Here is a 20,574-nt window from a genome sequence, read left to right as displayed (position 1 = left end):
TTCTGACAAATGGAAATATGAGCTTATTAAAAGCAGAAAGCTAATTCCTAGTATAATGAAACCACAGTTCCATGAAAACTGTTTCTTCTACCTTCCCTTCTACATGCCATTAATGTCAGGGGTTGAAAAAGATGATACTGCTCTGCATGCCTCCTTAGAAATGAAGAGAAAAAAAGCTGTCAGAAAAATTAAAATGCTGCAAATCCCATTTACCGGAAATCTGGTGTACTGCTTCGGTAAGTGCCAACCACGCATGTAAATGTCAGCCATACAGCTTTCCAGTCAGTTTAGAATTATTCAGCTAAGGGGGACCAAACCAAATGAAGTCAACCACGCATGGAAAACATCTGCAGATAATTTCTAAAGTTAATGGTTCCCAATAGTAGTATGTATCTCTTATCATAAAGCTTTCCATGGAAAAGATTCAAGTGTACTCTGCTGAAAGATCAGGCTGAGTTAAGTGACATTATTATTTTAAAAAACCACTACTACCACATAGCAATCTATTAATGTTCAGATAATTTAATTAGTCAGATTCTAAAGAACTTTCTGCTTCAGTAGAAGTTAGTGGATTTTCTAAAATTTGATATCACATACTATGAGCATAGTAAAAGATAAATAGAATGAATTTCAGGCTGCTGAAATTCAATTTACCATACATTTGGAAAAATAAAACCACATTTGATAAACAGTTTAATTTAATCATTTGAAGATGAAATCACTTTTTTTTCATTTACTTACTTTTTTTTTATTTAGTAAATATAAATTTCCAAAGTACAGTTTATGGATTACAATGGCTCCCCCCCCCCATAATTTCCCTCCCACTCCCACCCCTCCCATCTCCCACTCCCTCTCCCATTCCATTCACATCAAGATTCATTTTCAATTATCTTTATATACAGAAGATCGATTTAGTATATATTAAGAATGAAATCATTTTTTAAAAGAATGCCCAGTAAATATGTTACTAAATGTTATGCTCTCATACAAGTGTGTAAATAGTTACACGCCCTGATCATACTACCTTTAGTCACATTAAAATTTTATGGCTCTAGACAAAGAAACAGAAACTAGATTTGTATTAGGGATTTTACTGTGGACAACACAGCTCTTGCCCACAACACTCTTCTAGTGCTATTAACTTACAATTACAATAAAGTAAAACTGGCTAATAGCAAAACCAAGAGATCTATGACACTGAAACAAACACTAAAAATTTAAATTAAGAATCTCAAAACTAGGATCCCAGAGTATAATAAGTAAATAGATGAAAAAATTATTTTGGAATGAAACCTGTTCACCTCAGAATGATTGATTTTGAGAAGACTATAATACTCTAACAACTTTAAAGTATTTTAAAAATTCCTGTATGGCAAATTCCTACAGAGCCTTCAGCACATTCTACTGATTATCCTCAATAATTGGTACCCAAATCTGCAAAGTCAGAAAATGCATTTGAGTTTCTGAAGCAAATAAAGTCGCAAGGTTCTTGCTGTGAAGATGACAGGTCAGCAAGCAGGGTCATCTGGACTTGGTGGAAAAGGAAACTAATTTTCTTGGAAGACAATCTTAGAAAGGCAAGGCCCCCCACAGCGACTTCTCTGAAGCAGGATTCTCATTTGGATACAAATATAACTCAATTGTACAACTAAAATCTTGTCCAACACTCACTTTACCAATGGGAAAACAAAGTTTCCAACAGGGCTAAAAAGTTGACCCAAATCACTACTTTGCTCAGTGGCAAGCTTAAAAGCCATGTCCTCCAATTCCTAGTTCAGTGCTTTCCCACATGCTAACTGCCTACAGACTCCAAGACTTGAAAAGAGCAAAGCAGACTTCCTTTAAAGCCCATTAAGGGTTCTTTGTCTTAAATGCAAGTTAGCACAACGAGGAATCTCCAAAATTCCATTAAAATGTGCAAATTAATCTTAAAATGCACACACACACACACAGTGAAACAAATTCCAACTGTCATGGAGAAGGCAGGGGAAAATTACAAAAAAAAAAATCAATGAAAAGGGTGGATGATGCAGTAGGCCAGGTCCAAAGTGGGCAGGATCTAAACTAGGTCTGTCTTGTAAAGCCAATTTCTTACAGCTCAGTCAAAATATATGGATGTGCTTTTTCTAAAGCATTACTTTTAAATCAAGGAAGAGCTGTCATCACCCCTGCTTAATAGTATCTGTTGGACGTTTACTCTGCCAAGCACTCTGCTGCATTACCTCCTTTAATCTTCACAGCCCCATGGAGGCTCGCACATCATCTCCTCATCTGAAAGATGAGGAAACTGAGTACACCAAGGTTAAGTAATTTAACCAGAATCACAAGGCTCAATAGGCTGTATTTTCCAAAGATGGCTATAACAATACCTCCCATTCTATATATTCTCCTTTTTCTTAACAAACTTCTTAAATAGTGTGTTTCACAGGGGGGGAAAAAGTGATATAGCCAGAGTTCTCAAATATCCTGCACCCAGCTTCCCTATTAACACCTTACATTAGTACGTTCCATCTGTCACAACTAATGAACCACTACTATTTTATTTTTATTAACCCAAGTTTGTTCTTTTACCTAAAGTCCTTGGCTTTTACCTAACGTCTTTCTTCTGCACCAGGGGCCTATCAGGATACCATATTACATGGACTCACCATGTTATCCCAGGCCCTCTGAGCTATCAGAGTTTCTTGGACTTGCCTTGTTTTTGATCGCCTAGAAAACTGAAAAGCTGAGGCTGGACCTTCAGTGTGTCTTACTCCAAACAGGGTAGTTCTTAACCACATGCCCAGATAATTTCCTGTAACCCAAACTGTTTGTCCCTCAATCGTTAAACGTCTATGTGCTTATCAATGCAGTGGGCTGATGTGTCACTCTGGGAAAGTACATCCCACAGTAATATTCTCTTCTAGTAACTGCATTACTACAAAATATTCAAAAGGATATATGAATGAACTGTCATGGTATACATGCATAAGATCATGTAACTCTAAAATAAAATGTGAATCCAAAAATATAAGTAGCATTAATCCCAGTGATAGAACCAAGCAGGCTGTATATCACCCTATTTTTAAATAGCCATACATCCTTTCCACATTGTTATATAAATACATAAACTACAGACTTTTAAAACTAAATAATTCCTACTGGCTTTCATGTAATGGTACGAGTATTTATAAAATGTTATTAGATTTATTATACAGATTTTAGGATTAAGTTGTAGCCAGTGCTAATTATAACATGCCTGGAAAAAAAAATCTAACCTACACTGATTAAAATTCTATTTATAAAAGGAAAAATCTAAACCACAGAAATAGTGCTTAGTTTAGAACAAGAACATGCACATAACTGCCAAATTCAATCCCTATTTAGATGCCTATCTTACTGAAACACTGTAATTACAAGAAACCAAAATGAATTTTTAAGTGTTTCAAGATGAAATAGTCTTTGCACAGTCTTCAAGGCATATAATTACTTTCCTGAAAAGGTAAATACTTGAAGTTTTAGTTTATTATAATACTAACACTAGAAGTTAACACAGATTGAACATTCAATTTTACTCTAAAATGGGAACCACCTATGAAATTCATAATCCCTTAAATTAACAAATGTTAACCAAAGAAAAAATGATAATTGGGAATCAAAGGCCAAAGATAACTTCCTGTAACCACTTATGGATAAATCAAGCCCCAAGCTAACTGAATGAGTCTGTAAGACTTCCATACATGCATGTAGGGTAGCAAAGTATACATCTCAACTGGCAGAGAAATGCGTCATCACCATACACAGTCTCCACTTCTTCGCTTCCCATCCCCTCTTCTGTCAGCTACAGTCAGCCTTTTGCCTCTACAATTCCACCGAAACCATTCTGGCTAAAAAGTCTACTTCCATGTTCCCATGTTCAATGGCCATCTCTCTGTCTTCACGCTTCTTCTCCCCTTGGCAGTATTCCACAGGCTCAGCCGTCCCTCCATGAAACGCTATCCCCCCTTGGCTCTCAGGGGCACTCCCTCCAGAGCTGCTCTGCCCTCCCTGAGATCCCCTGCTGCTCCTCCTCTCCTGGGCCTCCAGAAGCTGGCACTTCCTACCACCCAGACACAGTCGCCTCCTAGGCTCTATCTTCTTCCTCCAGGTTGCCTTTCTGCTGATCTTTATAAACAATCCTCTCCTCTGCTCTCTACACTGACGGATGCATCACCTGACCCTTGGGTGTCTAGTAGTTTCCTCAAACTAACACACCCAAAGTCAACGTAAAGAATTCCACCTCCACCTGTTCCATTGCTCCCGGTGTTTCTTAATCTCAGTAAATGCTATCAGCATCCACCCAGATGCTCTTTATTTGGATTAAAAGTGTCAAATTTAAACACTAAAGAAAGTGAACTTCTAGGAACTATTTCTGACCATGATGATCAGGTTTCTGATCAGCCTAGAGAAGCCAACTTCACTTAAATGGACTTTAAAATAGTACTAAAAACACCAGTCTTTAACCACTATAAATAAAAACCTAACTTGGAATAATTATTTACAAACTACATCCTCTGTTCCAATTTCAAGCATTAACTCTCACAAGCTCAATCCCATCTCCATCTTTTCTCCCAAATTCCTCTGTGGCAGGCTTTTCCCTAATGTTTTAGTATCCCACACCAGCAATTCATTTTATGTTCCCAAATCCTGGGCCACAGAACTCAGACCGCAACAAAATCCCTCATCCCTATTCCTCAAATACCTCTTTGAGATTTTTCACTGCAAGAAAAAATTTTGGGAGGGGAGAGAAAAAAATAAGAAAAACAAGCAGGAGAAAATAATAAAATTCCAAGAAATCTTAAAGAAGTTATTCCATCTTCAACAAAAGCTACATGGGATCAAATAGGATTTTTCTAAGCTCTTACTTTTCTATGAAACATTCTTCTCCAGAGTCCTGGTCAGTCCTTCAAGACTTATAAAAATCCAAAACCAGGTATTTCTGAGTGTCTCTCCTTCCATTAAGAGAGCTTCCTATTTGATGTCTTCTCACATTTATTTTTACTGACATTCTAAATGCAACGATATGGTGGCACATGGATAACATCAAGTCTTCACCTAAGAGGCTTGTCAGCCTATCATGGTCACCATTAATCCATATACAAGTTACAGACTATACACAAATACTTTGCAGCAAAGAACTGGCTGCAAAAATGGATACCAGACAAGCTTCCAGAAATGAGAAAAATATTCCATATGTATCCCCTTGTTTTGTAAGGTTCATCTTATCTTTCCAAATAAGACTGAAGATGCATCCTGTGTTCTGCCTACACAACACTGACCTGACTACACCATAAACGGGCACAATCCAGACTATCAAAAAGTCAGCTCTAATTTGGTTCAATTAATTTCCTTATGCTTGAAGAGATCAAATTCCACGTAGTCTAGATCATGAAAACTGAAAGGACAAGCACTAAACTGGCCTTCAAATCCAATGAAAAGGTAGGTAAATGACTCAGAAGACCAAGAGAAACCTAAGTCACAAATACCCTCAATGGATTTTTAGGCACAGGAAGGAGCCTAAGGAATGTGCCTCTCTAAGTCTCAAAGAGTCTCAAAGTCTCTGTCTCAAAGAGTAAAATGTTCCAGGAAAATAAGAAGGTAAGATTATGATTCTGTCAAATAAGTCTTTAAAATAAATACCTAATGTGGGCCCAAAACTCAAACTGCAAAACTCAGGTACAAATTATTAAATATCAAACCATGTAACAATGCACCCAAAAAGTAATGCAGGGTAACCTGACACAGACACCAAACTAAGCACTTTACCAGAGCGCTCTCAACCCGTAAACAATTGAAAATTACCTTAACTTACCACTACCATTTTTACATAAGTTTCCACCACTTACTGGGTGACCTTGGGCATATTATTTAACCTCTCTCTCTGGGTCTTAACATCTATACTAGTGAAATAGTACTAAAAATAGGACCTACTTCAGGATTATTGTGGGGATTAAATGACAAATTAAACTATTTTGAGCAGCTCCAGGAACAGAGCAAATGGTCAACAAAGCTTAGCTACTGTCGTATTATTTTCTCCATATTGATGCTTAAGCTTCCTGAAATCATGTCCATGGCTGATACTACACAACCCCAAGCATCACTAAACAGCCAATTAGTGCTCCACATTATTAGTTGAGAACTAATCAAAACCTTAAAACTGAAGGAGATTTATTAGACATGTCAGTTTCAGTTAATTCAACAGTAACACATAGAGAGGAATATAAAATCATTTTTTGAAGAAATGTGCCATTTCCACAAAGCATATAGAAGTTATAATTTCTAGGATGTTCCTTCTGAAGATTGCATTATATGGATTACTGTCGCTGAATAATGTTTCTGAAAGGCTACTAGAGGACATCAAATATTGGGAGAAACTGTAAGAAAGAACCATTAAAAGGAAAGAATCATTCAGCATCTATTCTAGCTAATAGAGAAATATTGCATCCATTTGTGTAAACATGCATGCTAATTCAAAAAGTATTCTATTTAGATGTGCATTATAGTTTTAGAAAGAATTAAAATAAAGATTTTGATGAGTTAGGTCATAAAATCACAGTACTATGCTTACATGTTCTAGTGTATAATCCAGATTACTCTAAAGCCTGGGCGCTTTCCAAACCCATCGTATAGCCTCCCAATAATTTTATGTAATTTTAATAATTATATGTTTATAAAAGAAAAACATAAACGTCAAATAACATTTATTATTGCTCCTTGAAGCCAGACTCCAAGTCACCACTAACTACCCCAAAAGACTTAATGCCAAATGGAAAATTCTAAGACTAGAATGGGAAAATCCAATTCATGATCTTTGTATAACCAAACATTAAACTAAAACCAAATTATTTTTACAAGCTCATTCATTAACAAGATCACAGTACAACTCTAAGTTCATCAGGTACCAACATGGTCCAGATGCTTACTCATTGCAAATCACAGTAACATGCACAGGAAAACACAACTGAAAACCAGCACACCCATCTTCATCAGATTCTGCTCTATGGAAGCTATTTTACAATTCTGGAAGCCATAAATAACTGACATGCAAATTCTTTTTTAATATACATTTTCTATAAACTTTTTTAAAAATTTATTTACTTGAAAGTCAGAGAAAGAGTTGGAAAGAGGGACAGAAAGAGAGGGAGAGGGACAGGGGGAGAGAGGCAAAGGGACAGGGGGAGAGCCTCCATCCACTGGTTCACTCCCCAAAGAGTGTAAGTAGCAGACTACTTGAAAAGAAATAGGAGACACTGAGGCTTCAGCAGGAAGTCTTTACAATGCCATGGTTACGCACAATACCTGAATGCTCAGTTGCATTCCTACGGAAAAGGACTGAGCATTTCTTTATACATGTCTTTAGTTCCTTTGTCTCCCTTAAATGACTACATACACACATCTGACTGGATGTTCTCAAGCTATATAGGTATACAATTATGCAAGGGAACATCGTTACTGTTCATGTTTAGCTAGTTTCCCTTAATGGACCTAACATTTCTTCCCCATACATAGTAAGCTATACACTGACTGGCACTGGCTAGCACCATCACACCATGCGGACAGGCAGATGCTGAAATCAATTATAAGCAAGTAGACAGGGTTGCCTTCCATCCAAGATCAGCCCCTTCTCTTCCCCTGTGTCAGGAAGGCCCCCATCACAAGGCCAGCAATGGCAGGGATTAAGCCAGGCTGGAACTCAACCCAGGTCTCCCACATGGTTGTCAGGGACCCAACTACTTGAGCCATCACCTGCTGCTTTCAGAGTGAGTACCAGGAGGCGGTCAAATCAAAAGCAGAGCTGAGGGCGCCACGCCCTGGCGTAGCTGGTAAAGCCACCACCTGCAGTGCCAGCATCCCAAATAGGGGCCAGTTTGAGTCCCGGCTGCTCCACTTCCAATCCAGCTCTCAGCTGTGGCCTGGGAAAGCAGTGGAAGATGGCCCAAGTACTTGGGCCCCTGTATCCGCATGAGAGAGCTGAAAGAAACTCCTGGCTCCTGACTTCGGATTGGTGCAGCTCTGCCCGTTGTGGCCTGGGGAGTGAACCAGCAGATGGAAAATCGATCTCTCTCCCCCCTCCCTTCCCCCTTCTCTTTTTGCCTCTCTATAATTCTGCCTTTCAAATAAATAAATAAATCTTAAAAAAAAATTTTAAAAGGCAGAGCTGAGACTTGAACCCAAGGGCCTCTATATGGGATAATGGCATCCCAAGAGGTATCTTAACCAGAGTTTTATCCTATCAGCTACTGCATTCAATTGACTTCCCAGCCTCTCCTACCCAACAGACCAGTTTTGTCTCTATTTGCAATGTATTTCAACATTCCTTTCCTCCACATAAATTTGTGAATTATTTCATTGTCACATTTCCTTTGAGCCATTTATACCATTGGATGATACTCTGATTATGAGTTAAATAAATCCTTAACATGTTTTTTTATTTTTTATGACTGTATAAATCATTATACTCTGTGTAATACATTAGACAATAACTTTATTACTATTGTTAAGACACACCTAGATATCGATACAAAAAGATACTCCAAAGAGCAAATGGAAATCAGACTAGAAAGATCCATTTTCCAATGTGAATTGATAAACAAGCCTTTTGTTTCTGAAAAATAACTCCCTTGTGAGTTTCTCTGGTTTGTTAAGTCATAGCTCTGAGTGAAGTGCAGAGCTGACACCCAGACTGTGGATAACCTTGAAGTTGGTGAACTCCAGCAACACTAACAATCTGCTGCCCATTTCCCCTCACTATACACACTGTAATTCCTTTTAAAACAGTTACAACAACTGAGGAAGAGGGTCCAGTCCACAGTATAATTCACCACAGAACACATACTCACTCTCTCTCTTTCTCTCACACACACACGTAGGTAGAATCTGCTGTTTCTGAAAATGTCCAATACCTGTGACTATATCCCTACCCATCCACTCCTCCACAAAAGGAGGTAAATCACATCACTGAAGAATAAACAAACCCAAAAGCCTTTGCTGAGTTTCATAAATTCTCAAGAAGACAATTATGGAGACTTATAACAGGGAGAGAGAGAGAGAGAGGAAAAAAAACGTGTTGTCAACGAGGATGTTTTCAGATGAAACAAATTAGGATAAATGAGTGGCTTCCAAGCCCACTAGGATTTCCTCCAACTACCTGCTCTTTATCTGAAGGACACACACACACAAATGTTTTAATTTTAAAAAATCACAGATTTTGGTTCCTCTTACTAATAAGTGACAGACAACCTGCCCTCCTTATTCAGAGCTGTCTCATACATATTCATATTCACAAGAACACTGGAAAACATCTGTAGCAAAATGGAATTATAAGATACTTATTCTGGTGCAAAAAACTTGAAACATAAGTGTTTTTTTCACAGTACACATTTTCCATGAGGGTTTGGCGGACTCCCATATATAACTGTCTCTGATATATATTAAATCACATAAATGAAAATTCTTATCTTCCAATACCTTTCCAAGATGAAAGCTATCTTTCCAAGATGAAAATCTGTGCTCCTTTAACTGCTGAGGCCATGGATAAACTGTATCTAAATAGTAGATATATTAAGAACAAGAAATCATTTTATTGTTTTCTGAATTCCAAAGGGAATGGAGAAAAAGGTGTAATTAGTATTTATTTAATGCAAAGACAGTGCCAAGCAACACACTGGTCCACAGCCAATCTTCTCTCTTCCTCATCTCTGCGACGTGAAAGTCTCAGTGAACGCATTAGCTGAACATGGCACAGAAGATTCCATTACAAGGTTGAAAGTGTAGGGGGACTGGAAAGACTTACTGAGGCAAAATCATTCTAATAGAATTCTTGGGTTTTTCCTCCTAAAAATATCCTGGAAAAAATGAAAATTTCTGAAATGAACATGAAAGGTTATCACTTCCTATATCCCTGCAAAAAAAAATTCTGAAATCCAGCCTAAGAGAAATATTTTTCATAAAACCTATCTGAATGTCATTAAAATACCCACCAAAAAAGAAAAGTAACAGGATAGTTTACCAGAAGCAAGAATATGCAGTCAGACTCTAGGAGTACTTCCATTTTATAAGAAAAGAAAAAAGTTTCCATTTTTTCTAAGCAACCTCTGACGTAGCACTACTAAGCAGTGTAGGCCTGGGGGAAGGTTGGCAGGGGGTGTACTGGCAGAGGTATAAACATTTATCTCAAATCAAGACAGAAATAAACATATGAAAAATAAAATCTTAAAAGATTTAATCCATGGAAACTGTCCATTTTTACAAACCAGTGGTAAAAAGCAAAGTCTTGGGTAGCATTTGGCCTAATAGTTAAGACCTCCACCTGCATTCTGTATCAGGGTATTTCAGCTCCAGCTCCTGACTCCAGCTTCCTGCCAATGCAACTCCAGGAGGCAGCAGTGAATGCTCAAGTAGCTGCATCCCTGCCACCCACACGGAACACCTGTATTGGGTTCCTGGCTCCCAGGTTCCACCCATCCCAGTCCTGACCGTTATGTACATTTGGGGAGTAAACCAGCAGACACAGTGTCTCTGTCTGGGTCTATGTCTCTGTCTATCTCTCTGCCTCTTATTTAAACAAATAAAAGTGATGCCTTCAAAAGCAGCTGTAACTCTCAATTCCAACAAGTTCAGAAGGTTAAAAACAAAGAAAGCAGAACCTTCTAATCAACAAGGCCAGAAGGTGTTGTCTTCTTAAACTCCTTTTTCATAAGTGATTTCTGTATATTCTGGATCATGTAAGCCCTAGATATAAAAATTAAAATCATGTGAAAATGACTTTGATTCTCAATTTTTAGACTACTTCCTATAAACTGGCAAAAAATCTTACATTAACTTCTTTAAAGTTTAGCAATTAACTCCACATAGAAAAATTATAATGTTTTAAAAGAAAAAAAAGGGAATTTGTGAAAAACACAACACTAGGATCACACTCAAGGATGAAGGACTGAAAGCTCCCCCCCTAAAATCAGAACAAGGCAAGGACAACTGCTCTTACCACCATTACTCAACACCACACTAGAGGTTCTAGCCATGACCATTAAGCAAGAAACGGAAACACAGTTCATTCAAATCAGAAAAAAGAAATGCAACTATCTCAATTTGTACGAGACATGATCCTACGAATAGGAAATTCCTAGGAAACCACAAAAACACTACTATCAGAACTAACAAATTCAGCAGACTGCAGAGTACAAGATCAACAACCACAAATCAACTGTGCTTCTAAACACCAACAAAAACTAAAAAGGAAATTAAGAAAACAATTCTATTTACAATAACATAAAAAAGAATAAATATCTGGGAATAAACTCAACAAAGGTGGGTGAAAAACTCACACACTGAAAGTATAAACCACCACCAAAAGAAATAAAGAAAACCTAAAATATGGAAGTACATCAATGTTTATAGGTTGAAAACCATAATGCTGTTAAGATTGTAATACTACTCAAAGCAATCCACAGATTCAAAACAATCTCTATCAAAATCCCAAAGGTCTTTTTTTTTCTTAAGCAGAAAAACTCATACAGAATTGCAAGGAGGTCTATGTAGCCAAACAATATCAAAAAGGAACAAAGTTGGCAGATTCACACTTCTCAACTTCAAAATTTATAACACAGTTACAGTAGTAAAAACAGTATGCTACTGGCATGAGGAGAGACTTGTACACCAATTAAATAAAACTAAAAGTTCAAAAATACACCCAGGCATCTATGGCCAACTCATTTTCAACAAGAGTGCCAAGACCATTCAATAGACAAAGAGTAGCCTCTGCGACAAAGGGTGCTAGAATTGGACAGCCACACACCAAAAAACGAAGTTGTCTTCAAAGTCACACCAGAAACAAAAATTCACTCAAAACGGATCAACTACCTAAACAAAATAGATAAATCCTTGTAAGAATCTTCATGATCTCAGATTTGGCAAGAGATTCTTACTTAGATATAACATCAGTAGAAGGGGCAACAAAAGAAAAATAAACACATTGAACAACATCAAGACTGAAAACTTCTGCAGCTGGAAGACCACTATTAAGAAAGTGTAAAGAGAAACCAGAGAGTGGGAGAAAAATTTTCAAAGTCAGGGGTCTGGTTTCCAGAATATATAAAGAACTCTTACAATGCAACAACAAAAAGACAACTTTCAAAAATTGGCAAAGGACTCAAATAGACATTTCTCCAAAAAATATACAGAAATGGTTGATAAGCATGAGAAAGATGCTCAATGACATTACCTTTAGAGAAAGGCAAATTAAAGCCACAATGAAATACCAATATGTATTGGTGAGGATGTGGAAAATTCCACTTCTAGGAATAAGAATTGAGAACAGGTACTCCAAAAATTATCTGCATACCAATGTTCATGGCAGCACTATTCACGTCAGCCAAAAGGTGGAAACAATGGAACGTCCAACAATGAACGAATGAGTGAACAAACTGTGATGGCTACCTACCATAGAATATTACTTAGCCATTCAAATGAAGGACTGAAACATGCAACAAGGGATGAACCTTCGAAATATTGCACTAAGTGAAAAAAGACACCAAAGGTCCCATTCTCCTATTATTTGATTTCATTGATATGAAATAGAATAGCTAAATTCATAAAAACTGAAAGCAGGTAGGTGGTTCCCAGGGGCTGGAGAGAAAAAAGGAGTAACTGCTTAAATGGTACAGTTTCCTATGGATGAAAATGTCTGAGATCGGTGGGAGTGCTACAACCCTGAATGTACTAAACGTCTCTGATTTGTTCACTTTAAAATGGTCCATTTTGTGGTAAGTGAATTTTGCCTCAATCAGAAAAAAATCCATAGACATATCTCAAATGAATGAAACTAATTACAAATTATCTATTAAATCATGGTGGAAATCTCAAGTAATTTTACAGGGTAATTTCTGCCTATAGCACAATAAAATTAAGAATTATAATAAACTCAAAACGAAGAACCCTAATGATCTGGAATTTGTACACTTCCCTAAATAACTGTCGAGTTAATGAAAAATATTAAAATTACAACAATTGTAGTTCTCACACAAATGTGTACATCCAGATTAGCTAGGAGATTTGTTAAGAATAGAAGTGTTCGACCTCCCACCCAGAAATTCTCATTTGGTAGGTCTTGAGTAGGGTCAGACCAACTATATTTTTAATAAAGCCTCTATTAATTACAGTAATTATAGCTTATTATTAATAAGAACTCTAGCTGAGCCTGACACATCAAAAGTTTAGAATGCACATAACCAAATATTTAGAAAAAAAATAAAGCATCGAAGCATCATATATCAAAAGTATGGGATTCATACAAAGCTGTACTCAAATATACTGTCTAAAACAAACGCAGGCACAAGCATTTGGTGTGTGGCAGTGAAGACGCTGGTTGGGGCACCTGCAGCCCATATCAGAGTAACTGAATTCAAGTCCTAGCTCCAGTTTCCAATCCCAGGTTCCTGCTAGGTGCACCATGGAGAAAGCAGTGATGCCTCAAGTGGGAGGAGTCTCTTCCACCCACATGGGAGACCCAGATTAAGTCCCCAGGGCCCTGCTACACCATGGCCCAGCCAGGTGTTGCAGCATTTGGGAAGCAAACTAGCACTTGGGAGGTCTGTCTTTGTATCTCTGCCTTTCAAATAAATATGTTAAAAAATAAAATATTTGGCCGGCGCCGCGGCTCAATAGGCTAATCCTCCGCCTTGCGGCGCCAGCACACTGGGTTCTAGTCCCGGTCGGCACCGATCTTGCCCCTCTTCCAGGCCAGCTCTCTGCTGTGGCCAGGGAGTGCAGTGGAGGATGGCCCAAGTGCTTGGGTCCTGCACCCCATGGGAGACCAGGAGAAGCACCTGGCTCCTGCCATCGGAACAGCGCGGTGCGCCGGCTGCAGCGCGCCTACCGCGGCGGCCATTGGAGGGTGAACCAATGGCAAAAAGGAAGACCTTTCTCTCTATCTCTTTCTCTCACTGTCCACTCTGCCTGTCAAAAAATTAAAAAAATAAATAAATAAAAATAAAATATTTAACTTAAATATATAAACTAAGCGATCAAGTTAACAAAGGTATTATTAAAGAATACAGGAATATAGAAATATATAGAAATATATGACAGTAAAAATATGATTAGAAAAAAGAAAAACAGCAAAGGTTGGTGATGATGAGAACTAAAAATTCTGAAAAAACAAAGAATTCTCAAATAGACAAAAGCAGAATTGGAAAAGAAAATTATTTGTTTAGAAAGCACGAAAAGTAATGAAATTGTCAGCAAACTTAAAAAATACAACTTTTCCAGGCAACACAAAAGCCATCTATATATGGTTATTACATCAAAATCATCAAAATGTGGAAGAAATTTTGTTAATAAAAATTAGAAAAATTTAATTACAGCATTGGTCACACTCTACTATCCGTTGAAAACTATCAGATTTTGTAAAGTAGGAGGTAGGTTTTAACAAAATGCTACGAACTTGAAACACTTCCTGTTGAAGAGAACATTTATCTTTCATGCAGCTTCACGAACAGAACTGAACAGGCATTATTCAGAGCAAATCTCTAAAGAATCTACATGATTCCAAGTCATTCACTTTCCATATTTAAAAAACAGTCAAAACATTTCCCAATCAATTTCACAAACACCACTGAAGTTCACTTGTCATATTTCTTTTTTAAAGTAATTCGGCAGAGTGTTTAATTTGTTAAGAAGCAATAAATGACAGTCATTAGCAAAGGGCTGCCAAGACTCAACAGTTAGTAGTAGTAACGTAAGGGCCAATATGGTTACATCAAACTTTTTGGGTGTGAAAGGAAGATGACTACCCCCCTCCCCGACATCCCTCTTCTTAGGGTGTACGGCAATTCTCACAGTCCTAGAGGCCAAAAGCCGGAAATCAGCACCCATGGGCTGAAGTCCAGGTGTCAGAAGGATCACGCCCCTCTAAAGGGCCCAGGCAGGGATCTGCCTCAGGTGGCTGCAACTCCTGTGGCTGCTGGAATTCCTGGGCCTGTGGCCCCATCAGGATAATCACCGCCTCTTGGTCACCCTGCCCCCAAATCGTCTGCATATGTGTAATCTCCCATTGCCTCTTTCTAAGGATACCTATGACTGCCCACGCAGATAATCCAGAGCAACCGTCCCGACACAAGATCCTCTGTCTTTTTTGGTAACTAGGATTTGGATTGGGATCCCTTTTGGTGGAAAGCACTTTGCAGCCTACCATACGGGGCCACCCTAAAAAGTAAGCAAGTCAAACCTAATTTGGTGAGGAATCAGATCATCTTAGTCTCCAGATATTGCAACACAAGGTCACAGGCCTTCTGACCCCGGGTACTATAAACACGTTACTAAATCAACTCAGCAAACTATCACAAAGCACCTGGATTTGTCTCTCAAGCTTATAGGGAAAGTTTTGCTTACTGTGTGAAAAGAGTAAAAATCTCAAATTTTCTAGTCTCTCCAGAACTATCCACATGCATTATTTGATATGTAAACACAATAAAAACTAAGTTTTCTTTCTCTTCTATATTGGTAGAGAGGTCTTTTTGTTGGCAGGATCTTCTTATTACCACAACATACTTTACAGGATTGGGCAATAATTAAGTGTTTTCAAAAATTTGAGACAAACTACTTTCCAAAGGCACCAACTTATTTTTATCCTCTAAATCTTTCCAGACACACAATCTCCAGGCCCACTAGCCCTTGAATCTACTCCAGAACCAAGAAGTTTTCATTCCATAAAATCAAAATAAATTCCAGATGAATTAAAGAATTACATGCTAAATATAAGAGCCTCAAAGAATTAGAAATAAAATATAACAACAGGAAAAACAGGCAAAGAACCAAAACAGCCACATATGAAAAGGCTCACTTAAAAGTAACACACAAAGAATTTAAATTAAGGCAATGTGACCATGTTTCCCACTACTACTTTTTTGTAACTGACTGTGATACTACCTAGCAAAGGTGAATGTATAGGATAACAGGTTCTGTTCAACATACTACAACTGAGAGCATAGACAGACATAGCACTTTAAAATACAATTTGGTACAGCTGGTCAATTTCTAATGGTGTACATATTTACCCAATAATTTCATTCTGATATTTTATCCTACAAAAGTATTCACAAAAGAAAATATAAAATTGCTCACTAAAACACTGTGTGGAGGTAATAGTACAGGGAGCTGGCACCGTGGCTCACTAGGTTAATCCTCTGCCTGCATCCCATATGGGCTCCGGGTTCTAGTCCCGGTTGCTCCTCTTCCAGTCCAGCTCTCTGCTGTGGCCTGGGAGGATGGCCCAAGTGCTTAGGCCCCTGCACCCGCATGGGAGACTGGGAGGAAGCACCTGGCTCCTGACTTCGGATCGGCGTGGCTCCAGCCGTAGCGGCCATTTGGGGGGTGAACCGACGGAAGGAAGACTTTTCTCTCTCTCTCTTTCTCTAACTCTGTCAGTCAAATAAATAAATTAATAAAAAAGAAAGTAACAGTACAAATGTCCATCAATACAGAAATATCTGAATTATGGTATGGTCACATGATGGAATCTTATGCAGTCAGTGAAAAAATGAGGTAACCGGTACAAACTAACATTTTAGAAAGCTAGCTTTCTGAAAATAGGGATAGTCTGACTTCCTCCTTCCCGATTTGTAAGCCTTTGATGTCTTTTTCTTGCCTAATGGCTCTGGCTAAAACTTCCAGGAGTATACTGAACAGCAATGGTGAGAGTGGGAATCCTTGTATAGTTCCAGATCTTAGATGGAAAGTTTCCAACTTTTCCCCATTCAGTAAGATGCTGGCTATGGGTTTGTCATAAATTGCCTCGATTGTGTTGAGGAATGTTCCCTTTATACCCAATTTGCTTAAGGTTTTCATCATGAAAGAATGCTTATTTTATCAAATGTTTTCTCTGCATCTTTTGAGATAGGTTAGCTCTTGCTATAATCCCCCTAGGTGGACTCTGTAATCTCTGGTTTAATGTCACTAATTTATAGCTAGAGTTTTTAAAAAGGTCTAGAATTCCATATGAATACAATTTTGGCCTTAATTCAGATAAAGGTATGACATATTATCACCTGCTGTTTGTTAACGTGATGTATCACACTGAGTGATTTGCAAATGTTGAACCATCCCTGCATACTGGGGATAAATCCCACTTGGTCCAGGTGAATGATCTCTCTGATGTGTTGCTGGATTCGATTAGCTAATATTTGGTTGAGGATTTTTGCATCTGTGTTCATCAGGGATATTGGTCTACAGTTCCCTTTCTTTGTTGTATCTTTTTCTGGTTTCGGTAGTATAGGGTTAACCTTATGATAAGTAAGCTGAAAGTGGATCTTTGTAAAAATTAAGAGTGGGAATGGAAGAGGGAAGAGGAAGAAGGATTGGAGCATGGGCAGAAGGGAGGAGAAGGTAGGCAGTATCACTATGTTCCTAAACATGTATATATGAAGTACATGAAACTTGTATAACTTAAATACAATTTTTTAAAAAACAAATTGAAGCTAATGGCAATACTGAGGGATTTCAGATGAACAGTGCACGCAAGGAGATCATGTGCCCACAGATGGAAAACAACATGGCTAGAAGTAATTATCCATATAATCCAATCACTTCCCCATAAAATCCTCACCACTGCAACAGGGGATACTAGCTAAAGTATCATTCTGTGTACTACAAGACTCAAAGAAAAGCAAGTTACTGCACACAGCAGAAGGGCTAAGGGCTGAACTGTACAAAACCGTCCATTTTGTATTCTGGATTCCAAATAAAAATGTTACCTAATTTGTAACAGGGAGGGAAATGCTGGGTCTTGTTCCTTGACTGAAATGTACCATTTTATTTTCTAACAATGGAAAAATTATATAGTGTACTTCAAAAAATTCATTAAAAATAGAATTAAAAGATAAAGTGCTTGGATGCAAAAGAAATTCTAAAATCCAAGCATTTTTTCATTTTTTTAGAGATTTATTTATTTATTTGAAAGTCAGAATTCCACAAAGAGAGAGGAGAGGCAGAGAGAGAGGTCTTCCATCTGATGATTCACTCCCCAATTGGCAGCAACAGCTGGAACTGTGCCAATCCCTAGTCAAGAGCTTCTTCCTGGTCTCCCACGCGGGTGCAGGAGCCCAAAGACTTGGGCCATCTTCTACTGCTTTCCCAGGCCATAGCAGAGAGCTGGATCAGAAGTGGAGCAGCTGGGTCTCAAACCAGCACTCATATGGGATGCCAGCACCTCAGGCCAGGGCTTTAACCCACTTCGCCACAGTGCCAGCCCCAGGTTTTTCATTATACACATTTCCCATGAGCTTTTCGAAGACTCTTTTTTTTTTTTTTTTTTTTTGGACAGGCAGAGTTAGACAGTGAGAGAGAGAAAGGTCTTCCTTCCAAATGGCTGCTACGGCCGGCTCAGCCGATCCGAAGCCAGGAGCCAGGTGCTTCCTCCTGGTCTCCCATGCGGGTACAGGGCCCAAGCACTTGGGCCATCCTCCACTGCACTCCCGGGCCACAGCAGAGAGCTGGCCTGGAAGAGGGGCAGCCGGGACAGAACCGGTGCCCCAACCAGGACTAGAACCTGGAGTACCAGCGCCACAAGCGGAGGATTAGCCTAGTGAGCCGCAGCGCCCGCCAAAGACTTCTAATGCATGAATTTCAAAATATTTTGCATCAAATAAACTCATCTTTTAATGCCATTTTCCATGAAGTTTCTGAAGTTATGGAGCAAGCACAGAACAGGACAGAACACAATATAAATAGGAGCAACTAGGATCAATTCAAAAAGCTTCGTGTCCAGATACACAAAGCTAAAAACCTCAAGCCTGGAAACTATTACACAGACTTACCTAAAGCGTTTACAATCCTGCTTTCAGAAATTACGTTCAGTAGCTAGAAACTGCTGTGTTAATTGCCCATGGGTTCAGAAGTATCACAGCTAATTTTTCTCTGGAAAACACATCTCATCCTTTGTTGCCAGCTTCCCTGAATAGAGTCCCAACTCCGTCCTTCAGCCTGTGAGTAGGAGAAACGGGAGAAAAACAAGAGAAAGCAGACTTTGATGATAACGTACAGGGCTCAGCGGATAGTTCACTGTGCACACAGGTTACAATGAACCCACATTCAAGTTCTAACTGGTTTCATATACAAGCAACCAAGGCCAGGGAACTGTGCTGGTCACTGTGTTTAGGATGGGAATGCCAGAATGCGGTCACAGCCCACTGGGAGTCCCACCCCTACAGGCTACAGGGAGAGGGAGAAGTGAAATCTAACACAGGCTAGGTTGCTGGAGCTGCTTCTTCCTCACAGTAATACCCATAGCCAGAATATGAACAGCAAGGGCAAAATCTGAGCCCACATCCCAACCTCAGCAGGAATGGGAAAGGGACATCTGGGGTATTCAAAGTTCAATGATGGCTAGAGGAACCCAAAGACCTTCCTAAAGAAAGCAAGCAGACCTGATCACACCCTCCCTGCTTCCTACATCCTGACTTTAATGCCAAATTACAGGGACTGTTTTGTTTTCCATAAAACCCTAAGATATATTTGCAACGGGCAGGCTGCTATTTTTGTTTAGAGTAATTTCCTCATATCAAAATGAATGCTAGTTATAAATCCAGGTATCTACATATAAACTCCCTATGGCTCACAGGGTAGACTTGGCATGGAGGCTTGTATTCATTATCCTAATGTAACAATAGCCAAGAATGTCCTGGGCTTGAACCACTCCAAGGCCCCCTCCAATTACACAGGGCACAGTAGACCAAGGTCTTCCCTTGGAATACTGCTAATTTCTGGGGAACTTAAATTCTGGCCTCTTCTAACTAAACCAATTCACCCAAACAGGACTCCCACCCATCAGCACCTTTTTCCCCTACCCTTACAAAAAAGCCCATAAGTAAAACACTTGTAAACAGTGGAGATCTCAATTTAAATAACAGACATCCTTCCAGTTCCTCCCTCTCCTCAGTTTGCTCACCCAAAAACTGCCCTTGAAACTGAAAAGGGTTATTTCTCAATTAAGCAAAATCCAGCGCTTTCTGGTTCCTGCTCCCTGAAGAACATGTCCAAATCTGCCAGGTGCTTAGCAGCTAGAACCCTTCCATCTACCTAGATCCACTCTCCAAACGGGTTCACCGCAAAGGTGATGATAATTCTTTTACCCCTGTTAAGCTACACTACCAGCCCTAATGCTTCTCCCTAGTACAAAGCCAGGCAGGCAAGAGTTGGGCAATCAGTGTTCACTGAACTGAATTACCAGGCTGCTGTTCTAACAATGGCTTACCAGGTCAAACTCTCCATTTCCTTTCTCAGAGCAGCAAGGTCACCACTGCATATTAAAAATATCCTTCCCTCTGAGAGTAACGATTGTCAGCTACTTCATTTCATCCTTTCCAATTATTGCCAGTTAAACATGACTTAACAACTAAGTTAAAAAGCACCTTATTTTATTTATTTATTACATTTTACAGATTAAGAAATTAAGCCTCAGGATGGAAAATCATTGCTTACAGCATTCTAATAATAATAACAACAATAACAAAACAGATTTCTTAGAATGCATGAGGTGCTGTGTGAAGTATGTTACTTGAAATA

At 38.8% G+C, this 20,574-nt stretch overlaps 1 protein-coding gene across 5 annotated transcripts in view; it reads right to left on the bottom strand.

Annotated features, from left to right (window-relative positions):
* Window positions 1-20,574, bottom strand: part of LCLAT1 (lysocardiolipin acyltransferase 1) — a 175,804-nt gene that overhangs the window by 136,585 nt on the left and 18,645 nt on the right. For 4 of the 5 annotated variants that reach the window (XM_062209203.1, XM_062209209.1, XM_062209204.1 and 1 more), the window contains exon 2: window positions 18,828-18,993. The exons of the other annotated variant lie outside the window; for it this stretch is intronic. The gene's annotated coding sequence lies outside the window, so the exon portion shown is untranslated. The remainder of the gene's footprint in view (window positions 1-18,827; window positions 18,994-20,574) is intronic. 5 annotated transcript variants of the gene reach the window in all.

Source organism: Lepus europaeus, chromosome 13, assembly GCF_033115175.1.
Source record: "Lepus europaeus isolate LE1 chromosome 13, mLepTim1.pri, whole genome shotgun sequence".
NCBI classification, from domain to species: Eukaryota; Metazoa; Chordata; class Mammalia; order Lagomorpha; family Leporidae; genus Lepus; species Lepus europaeus.
The sequence above is the reverse complement of the archived record's forward strand: the minus strand, read 5'-3'. Positions and strand labels throughout refer to the sequence as shown.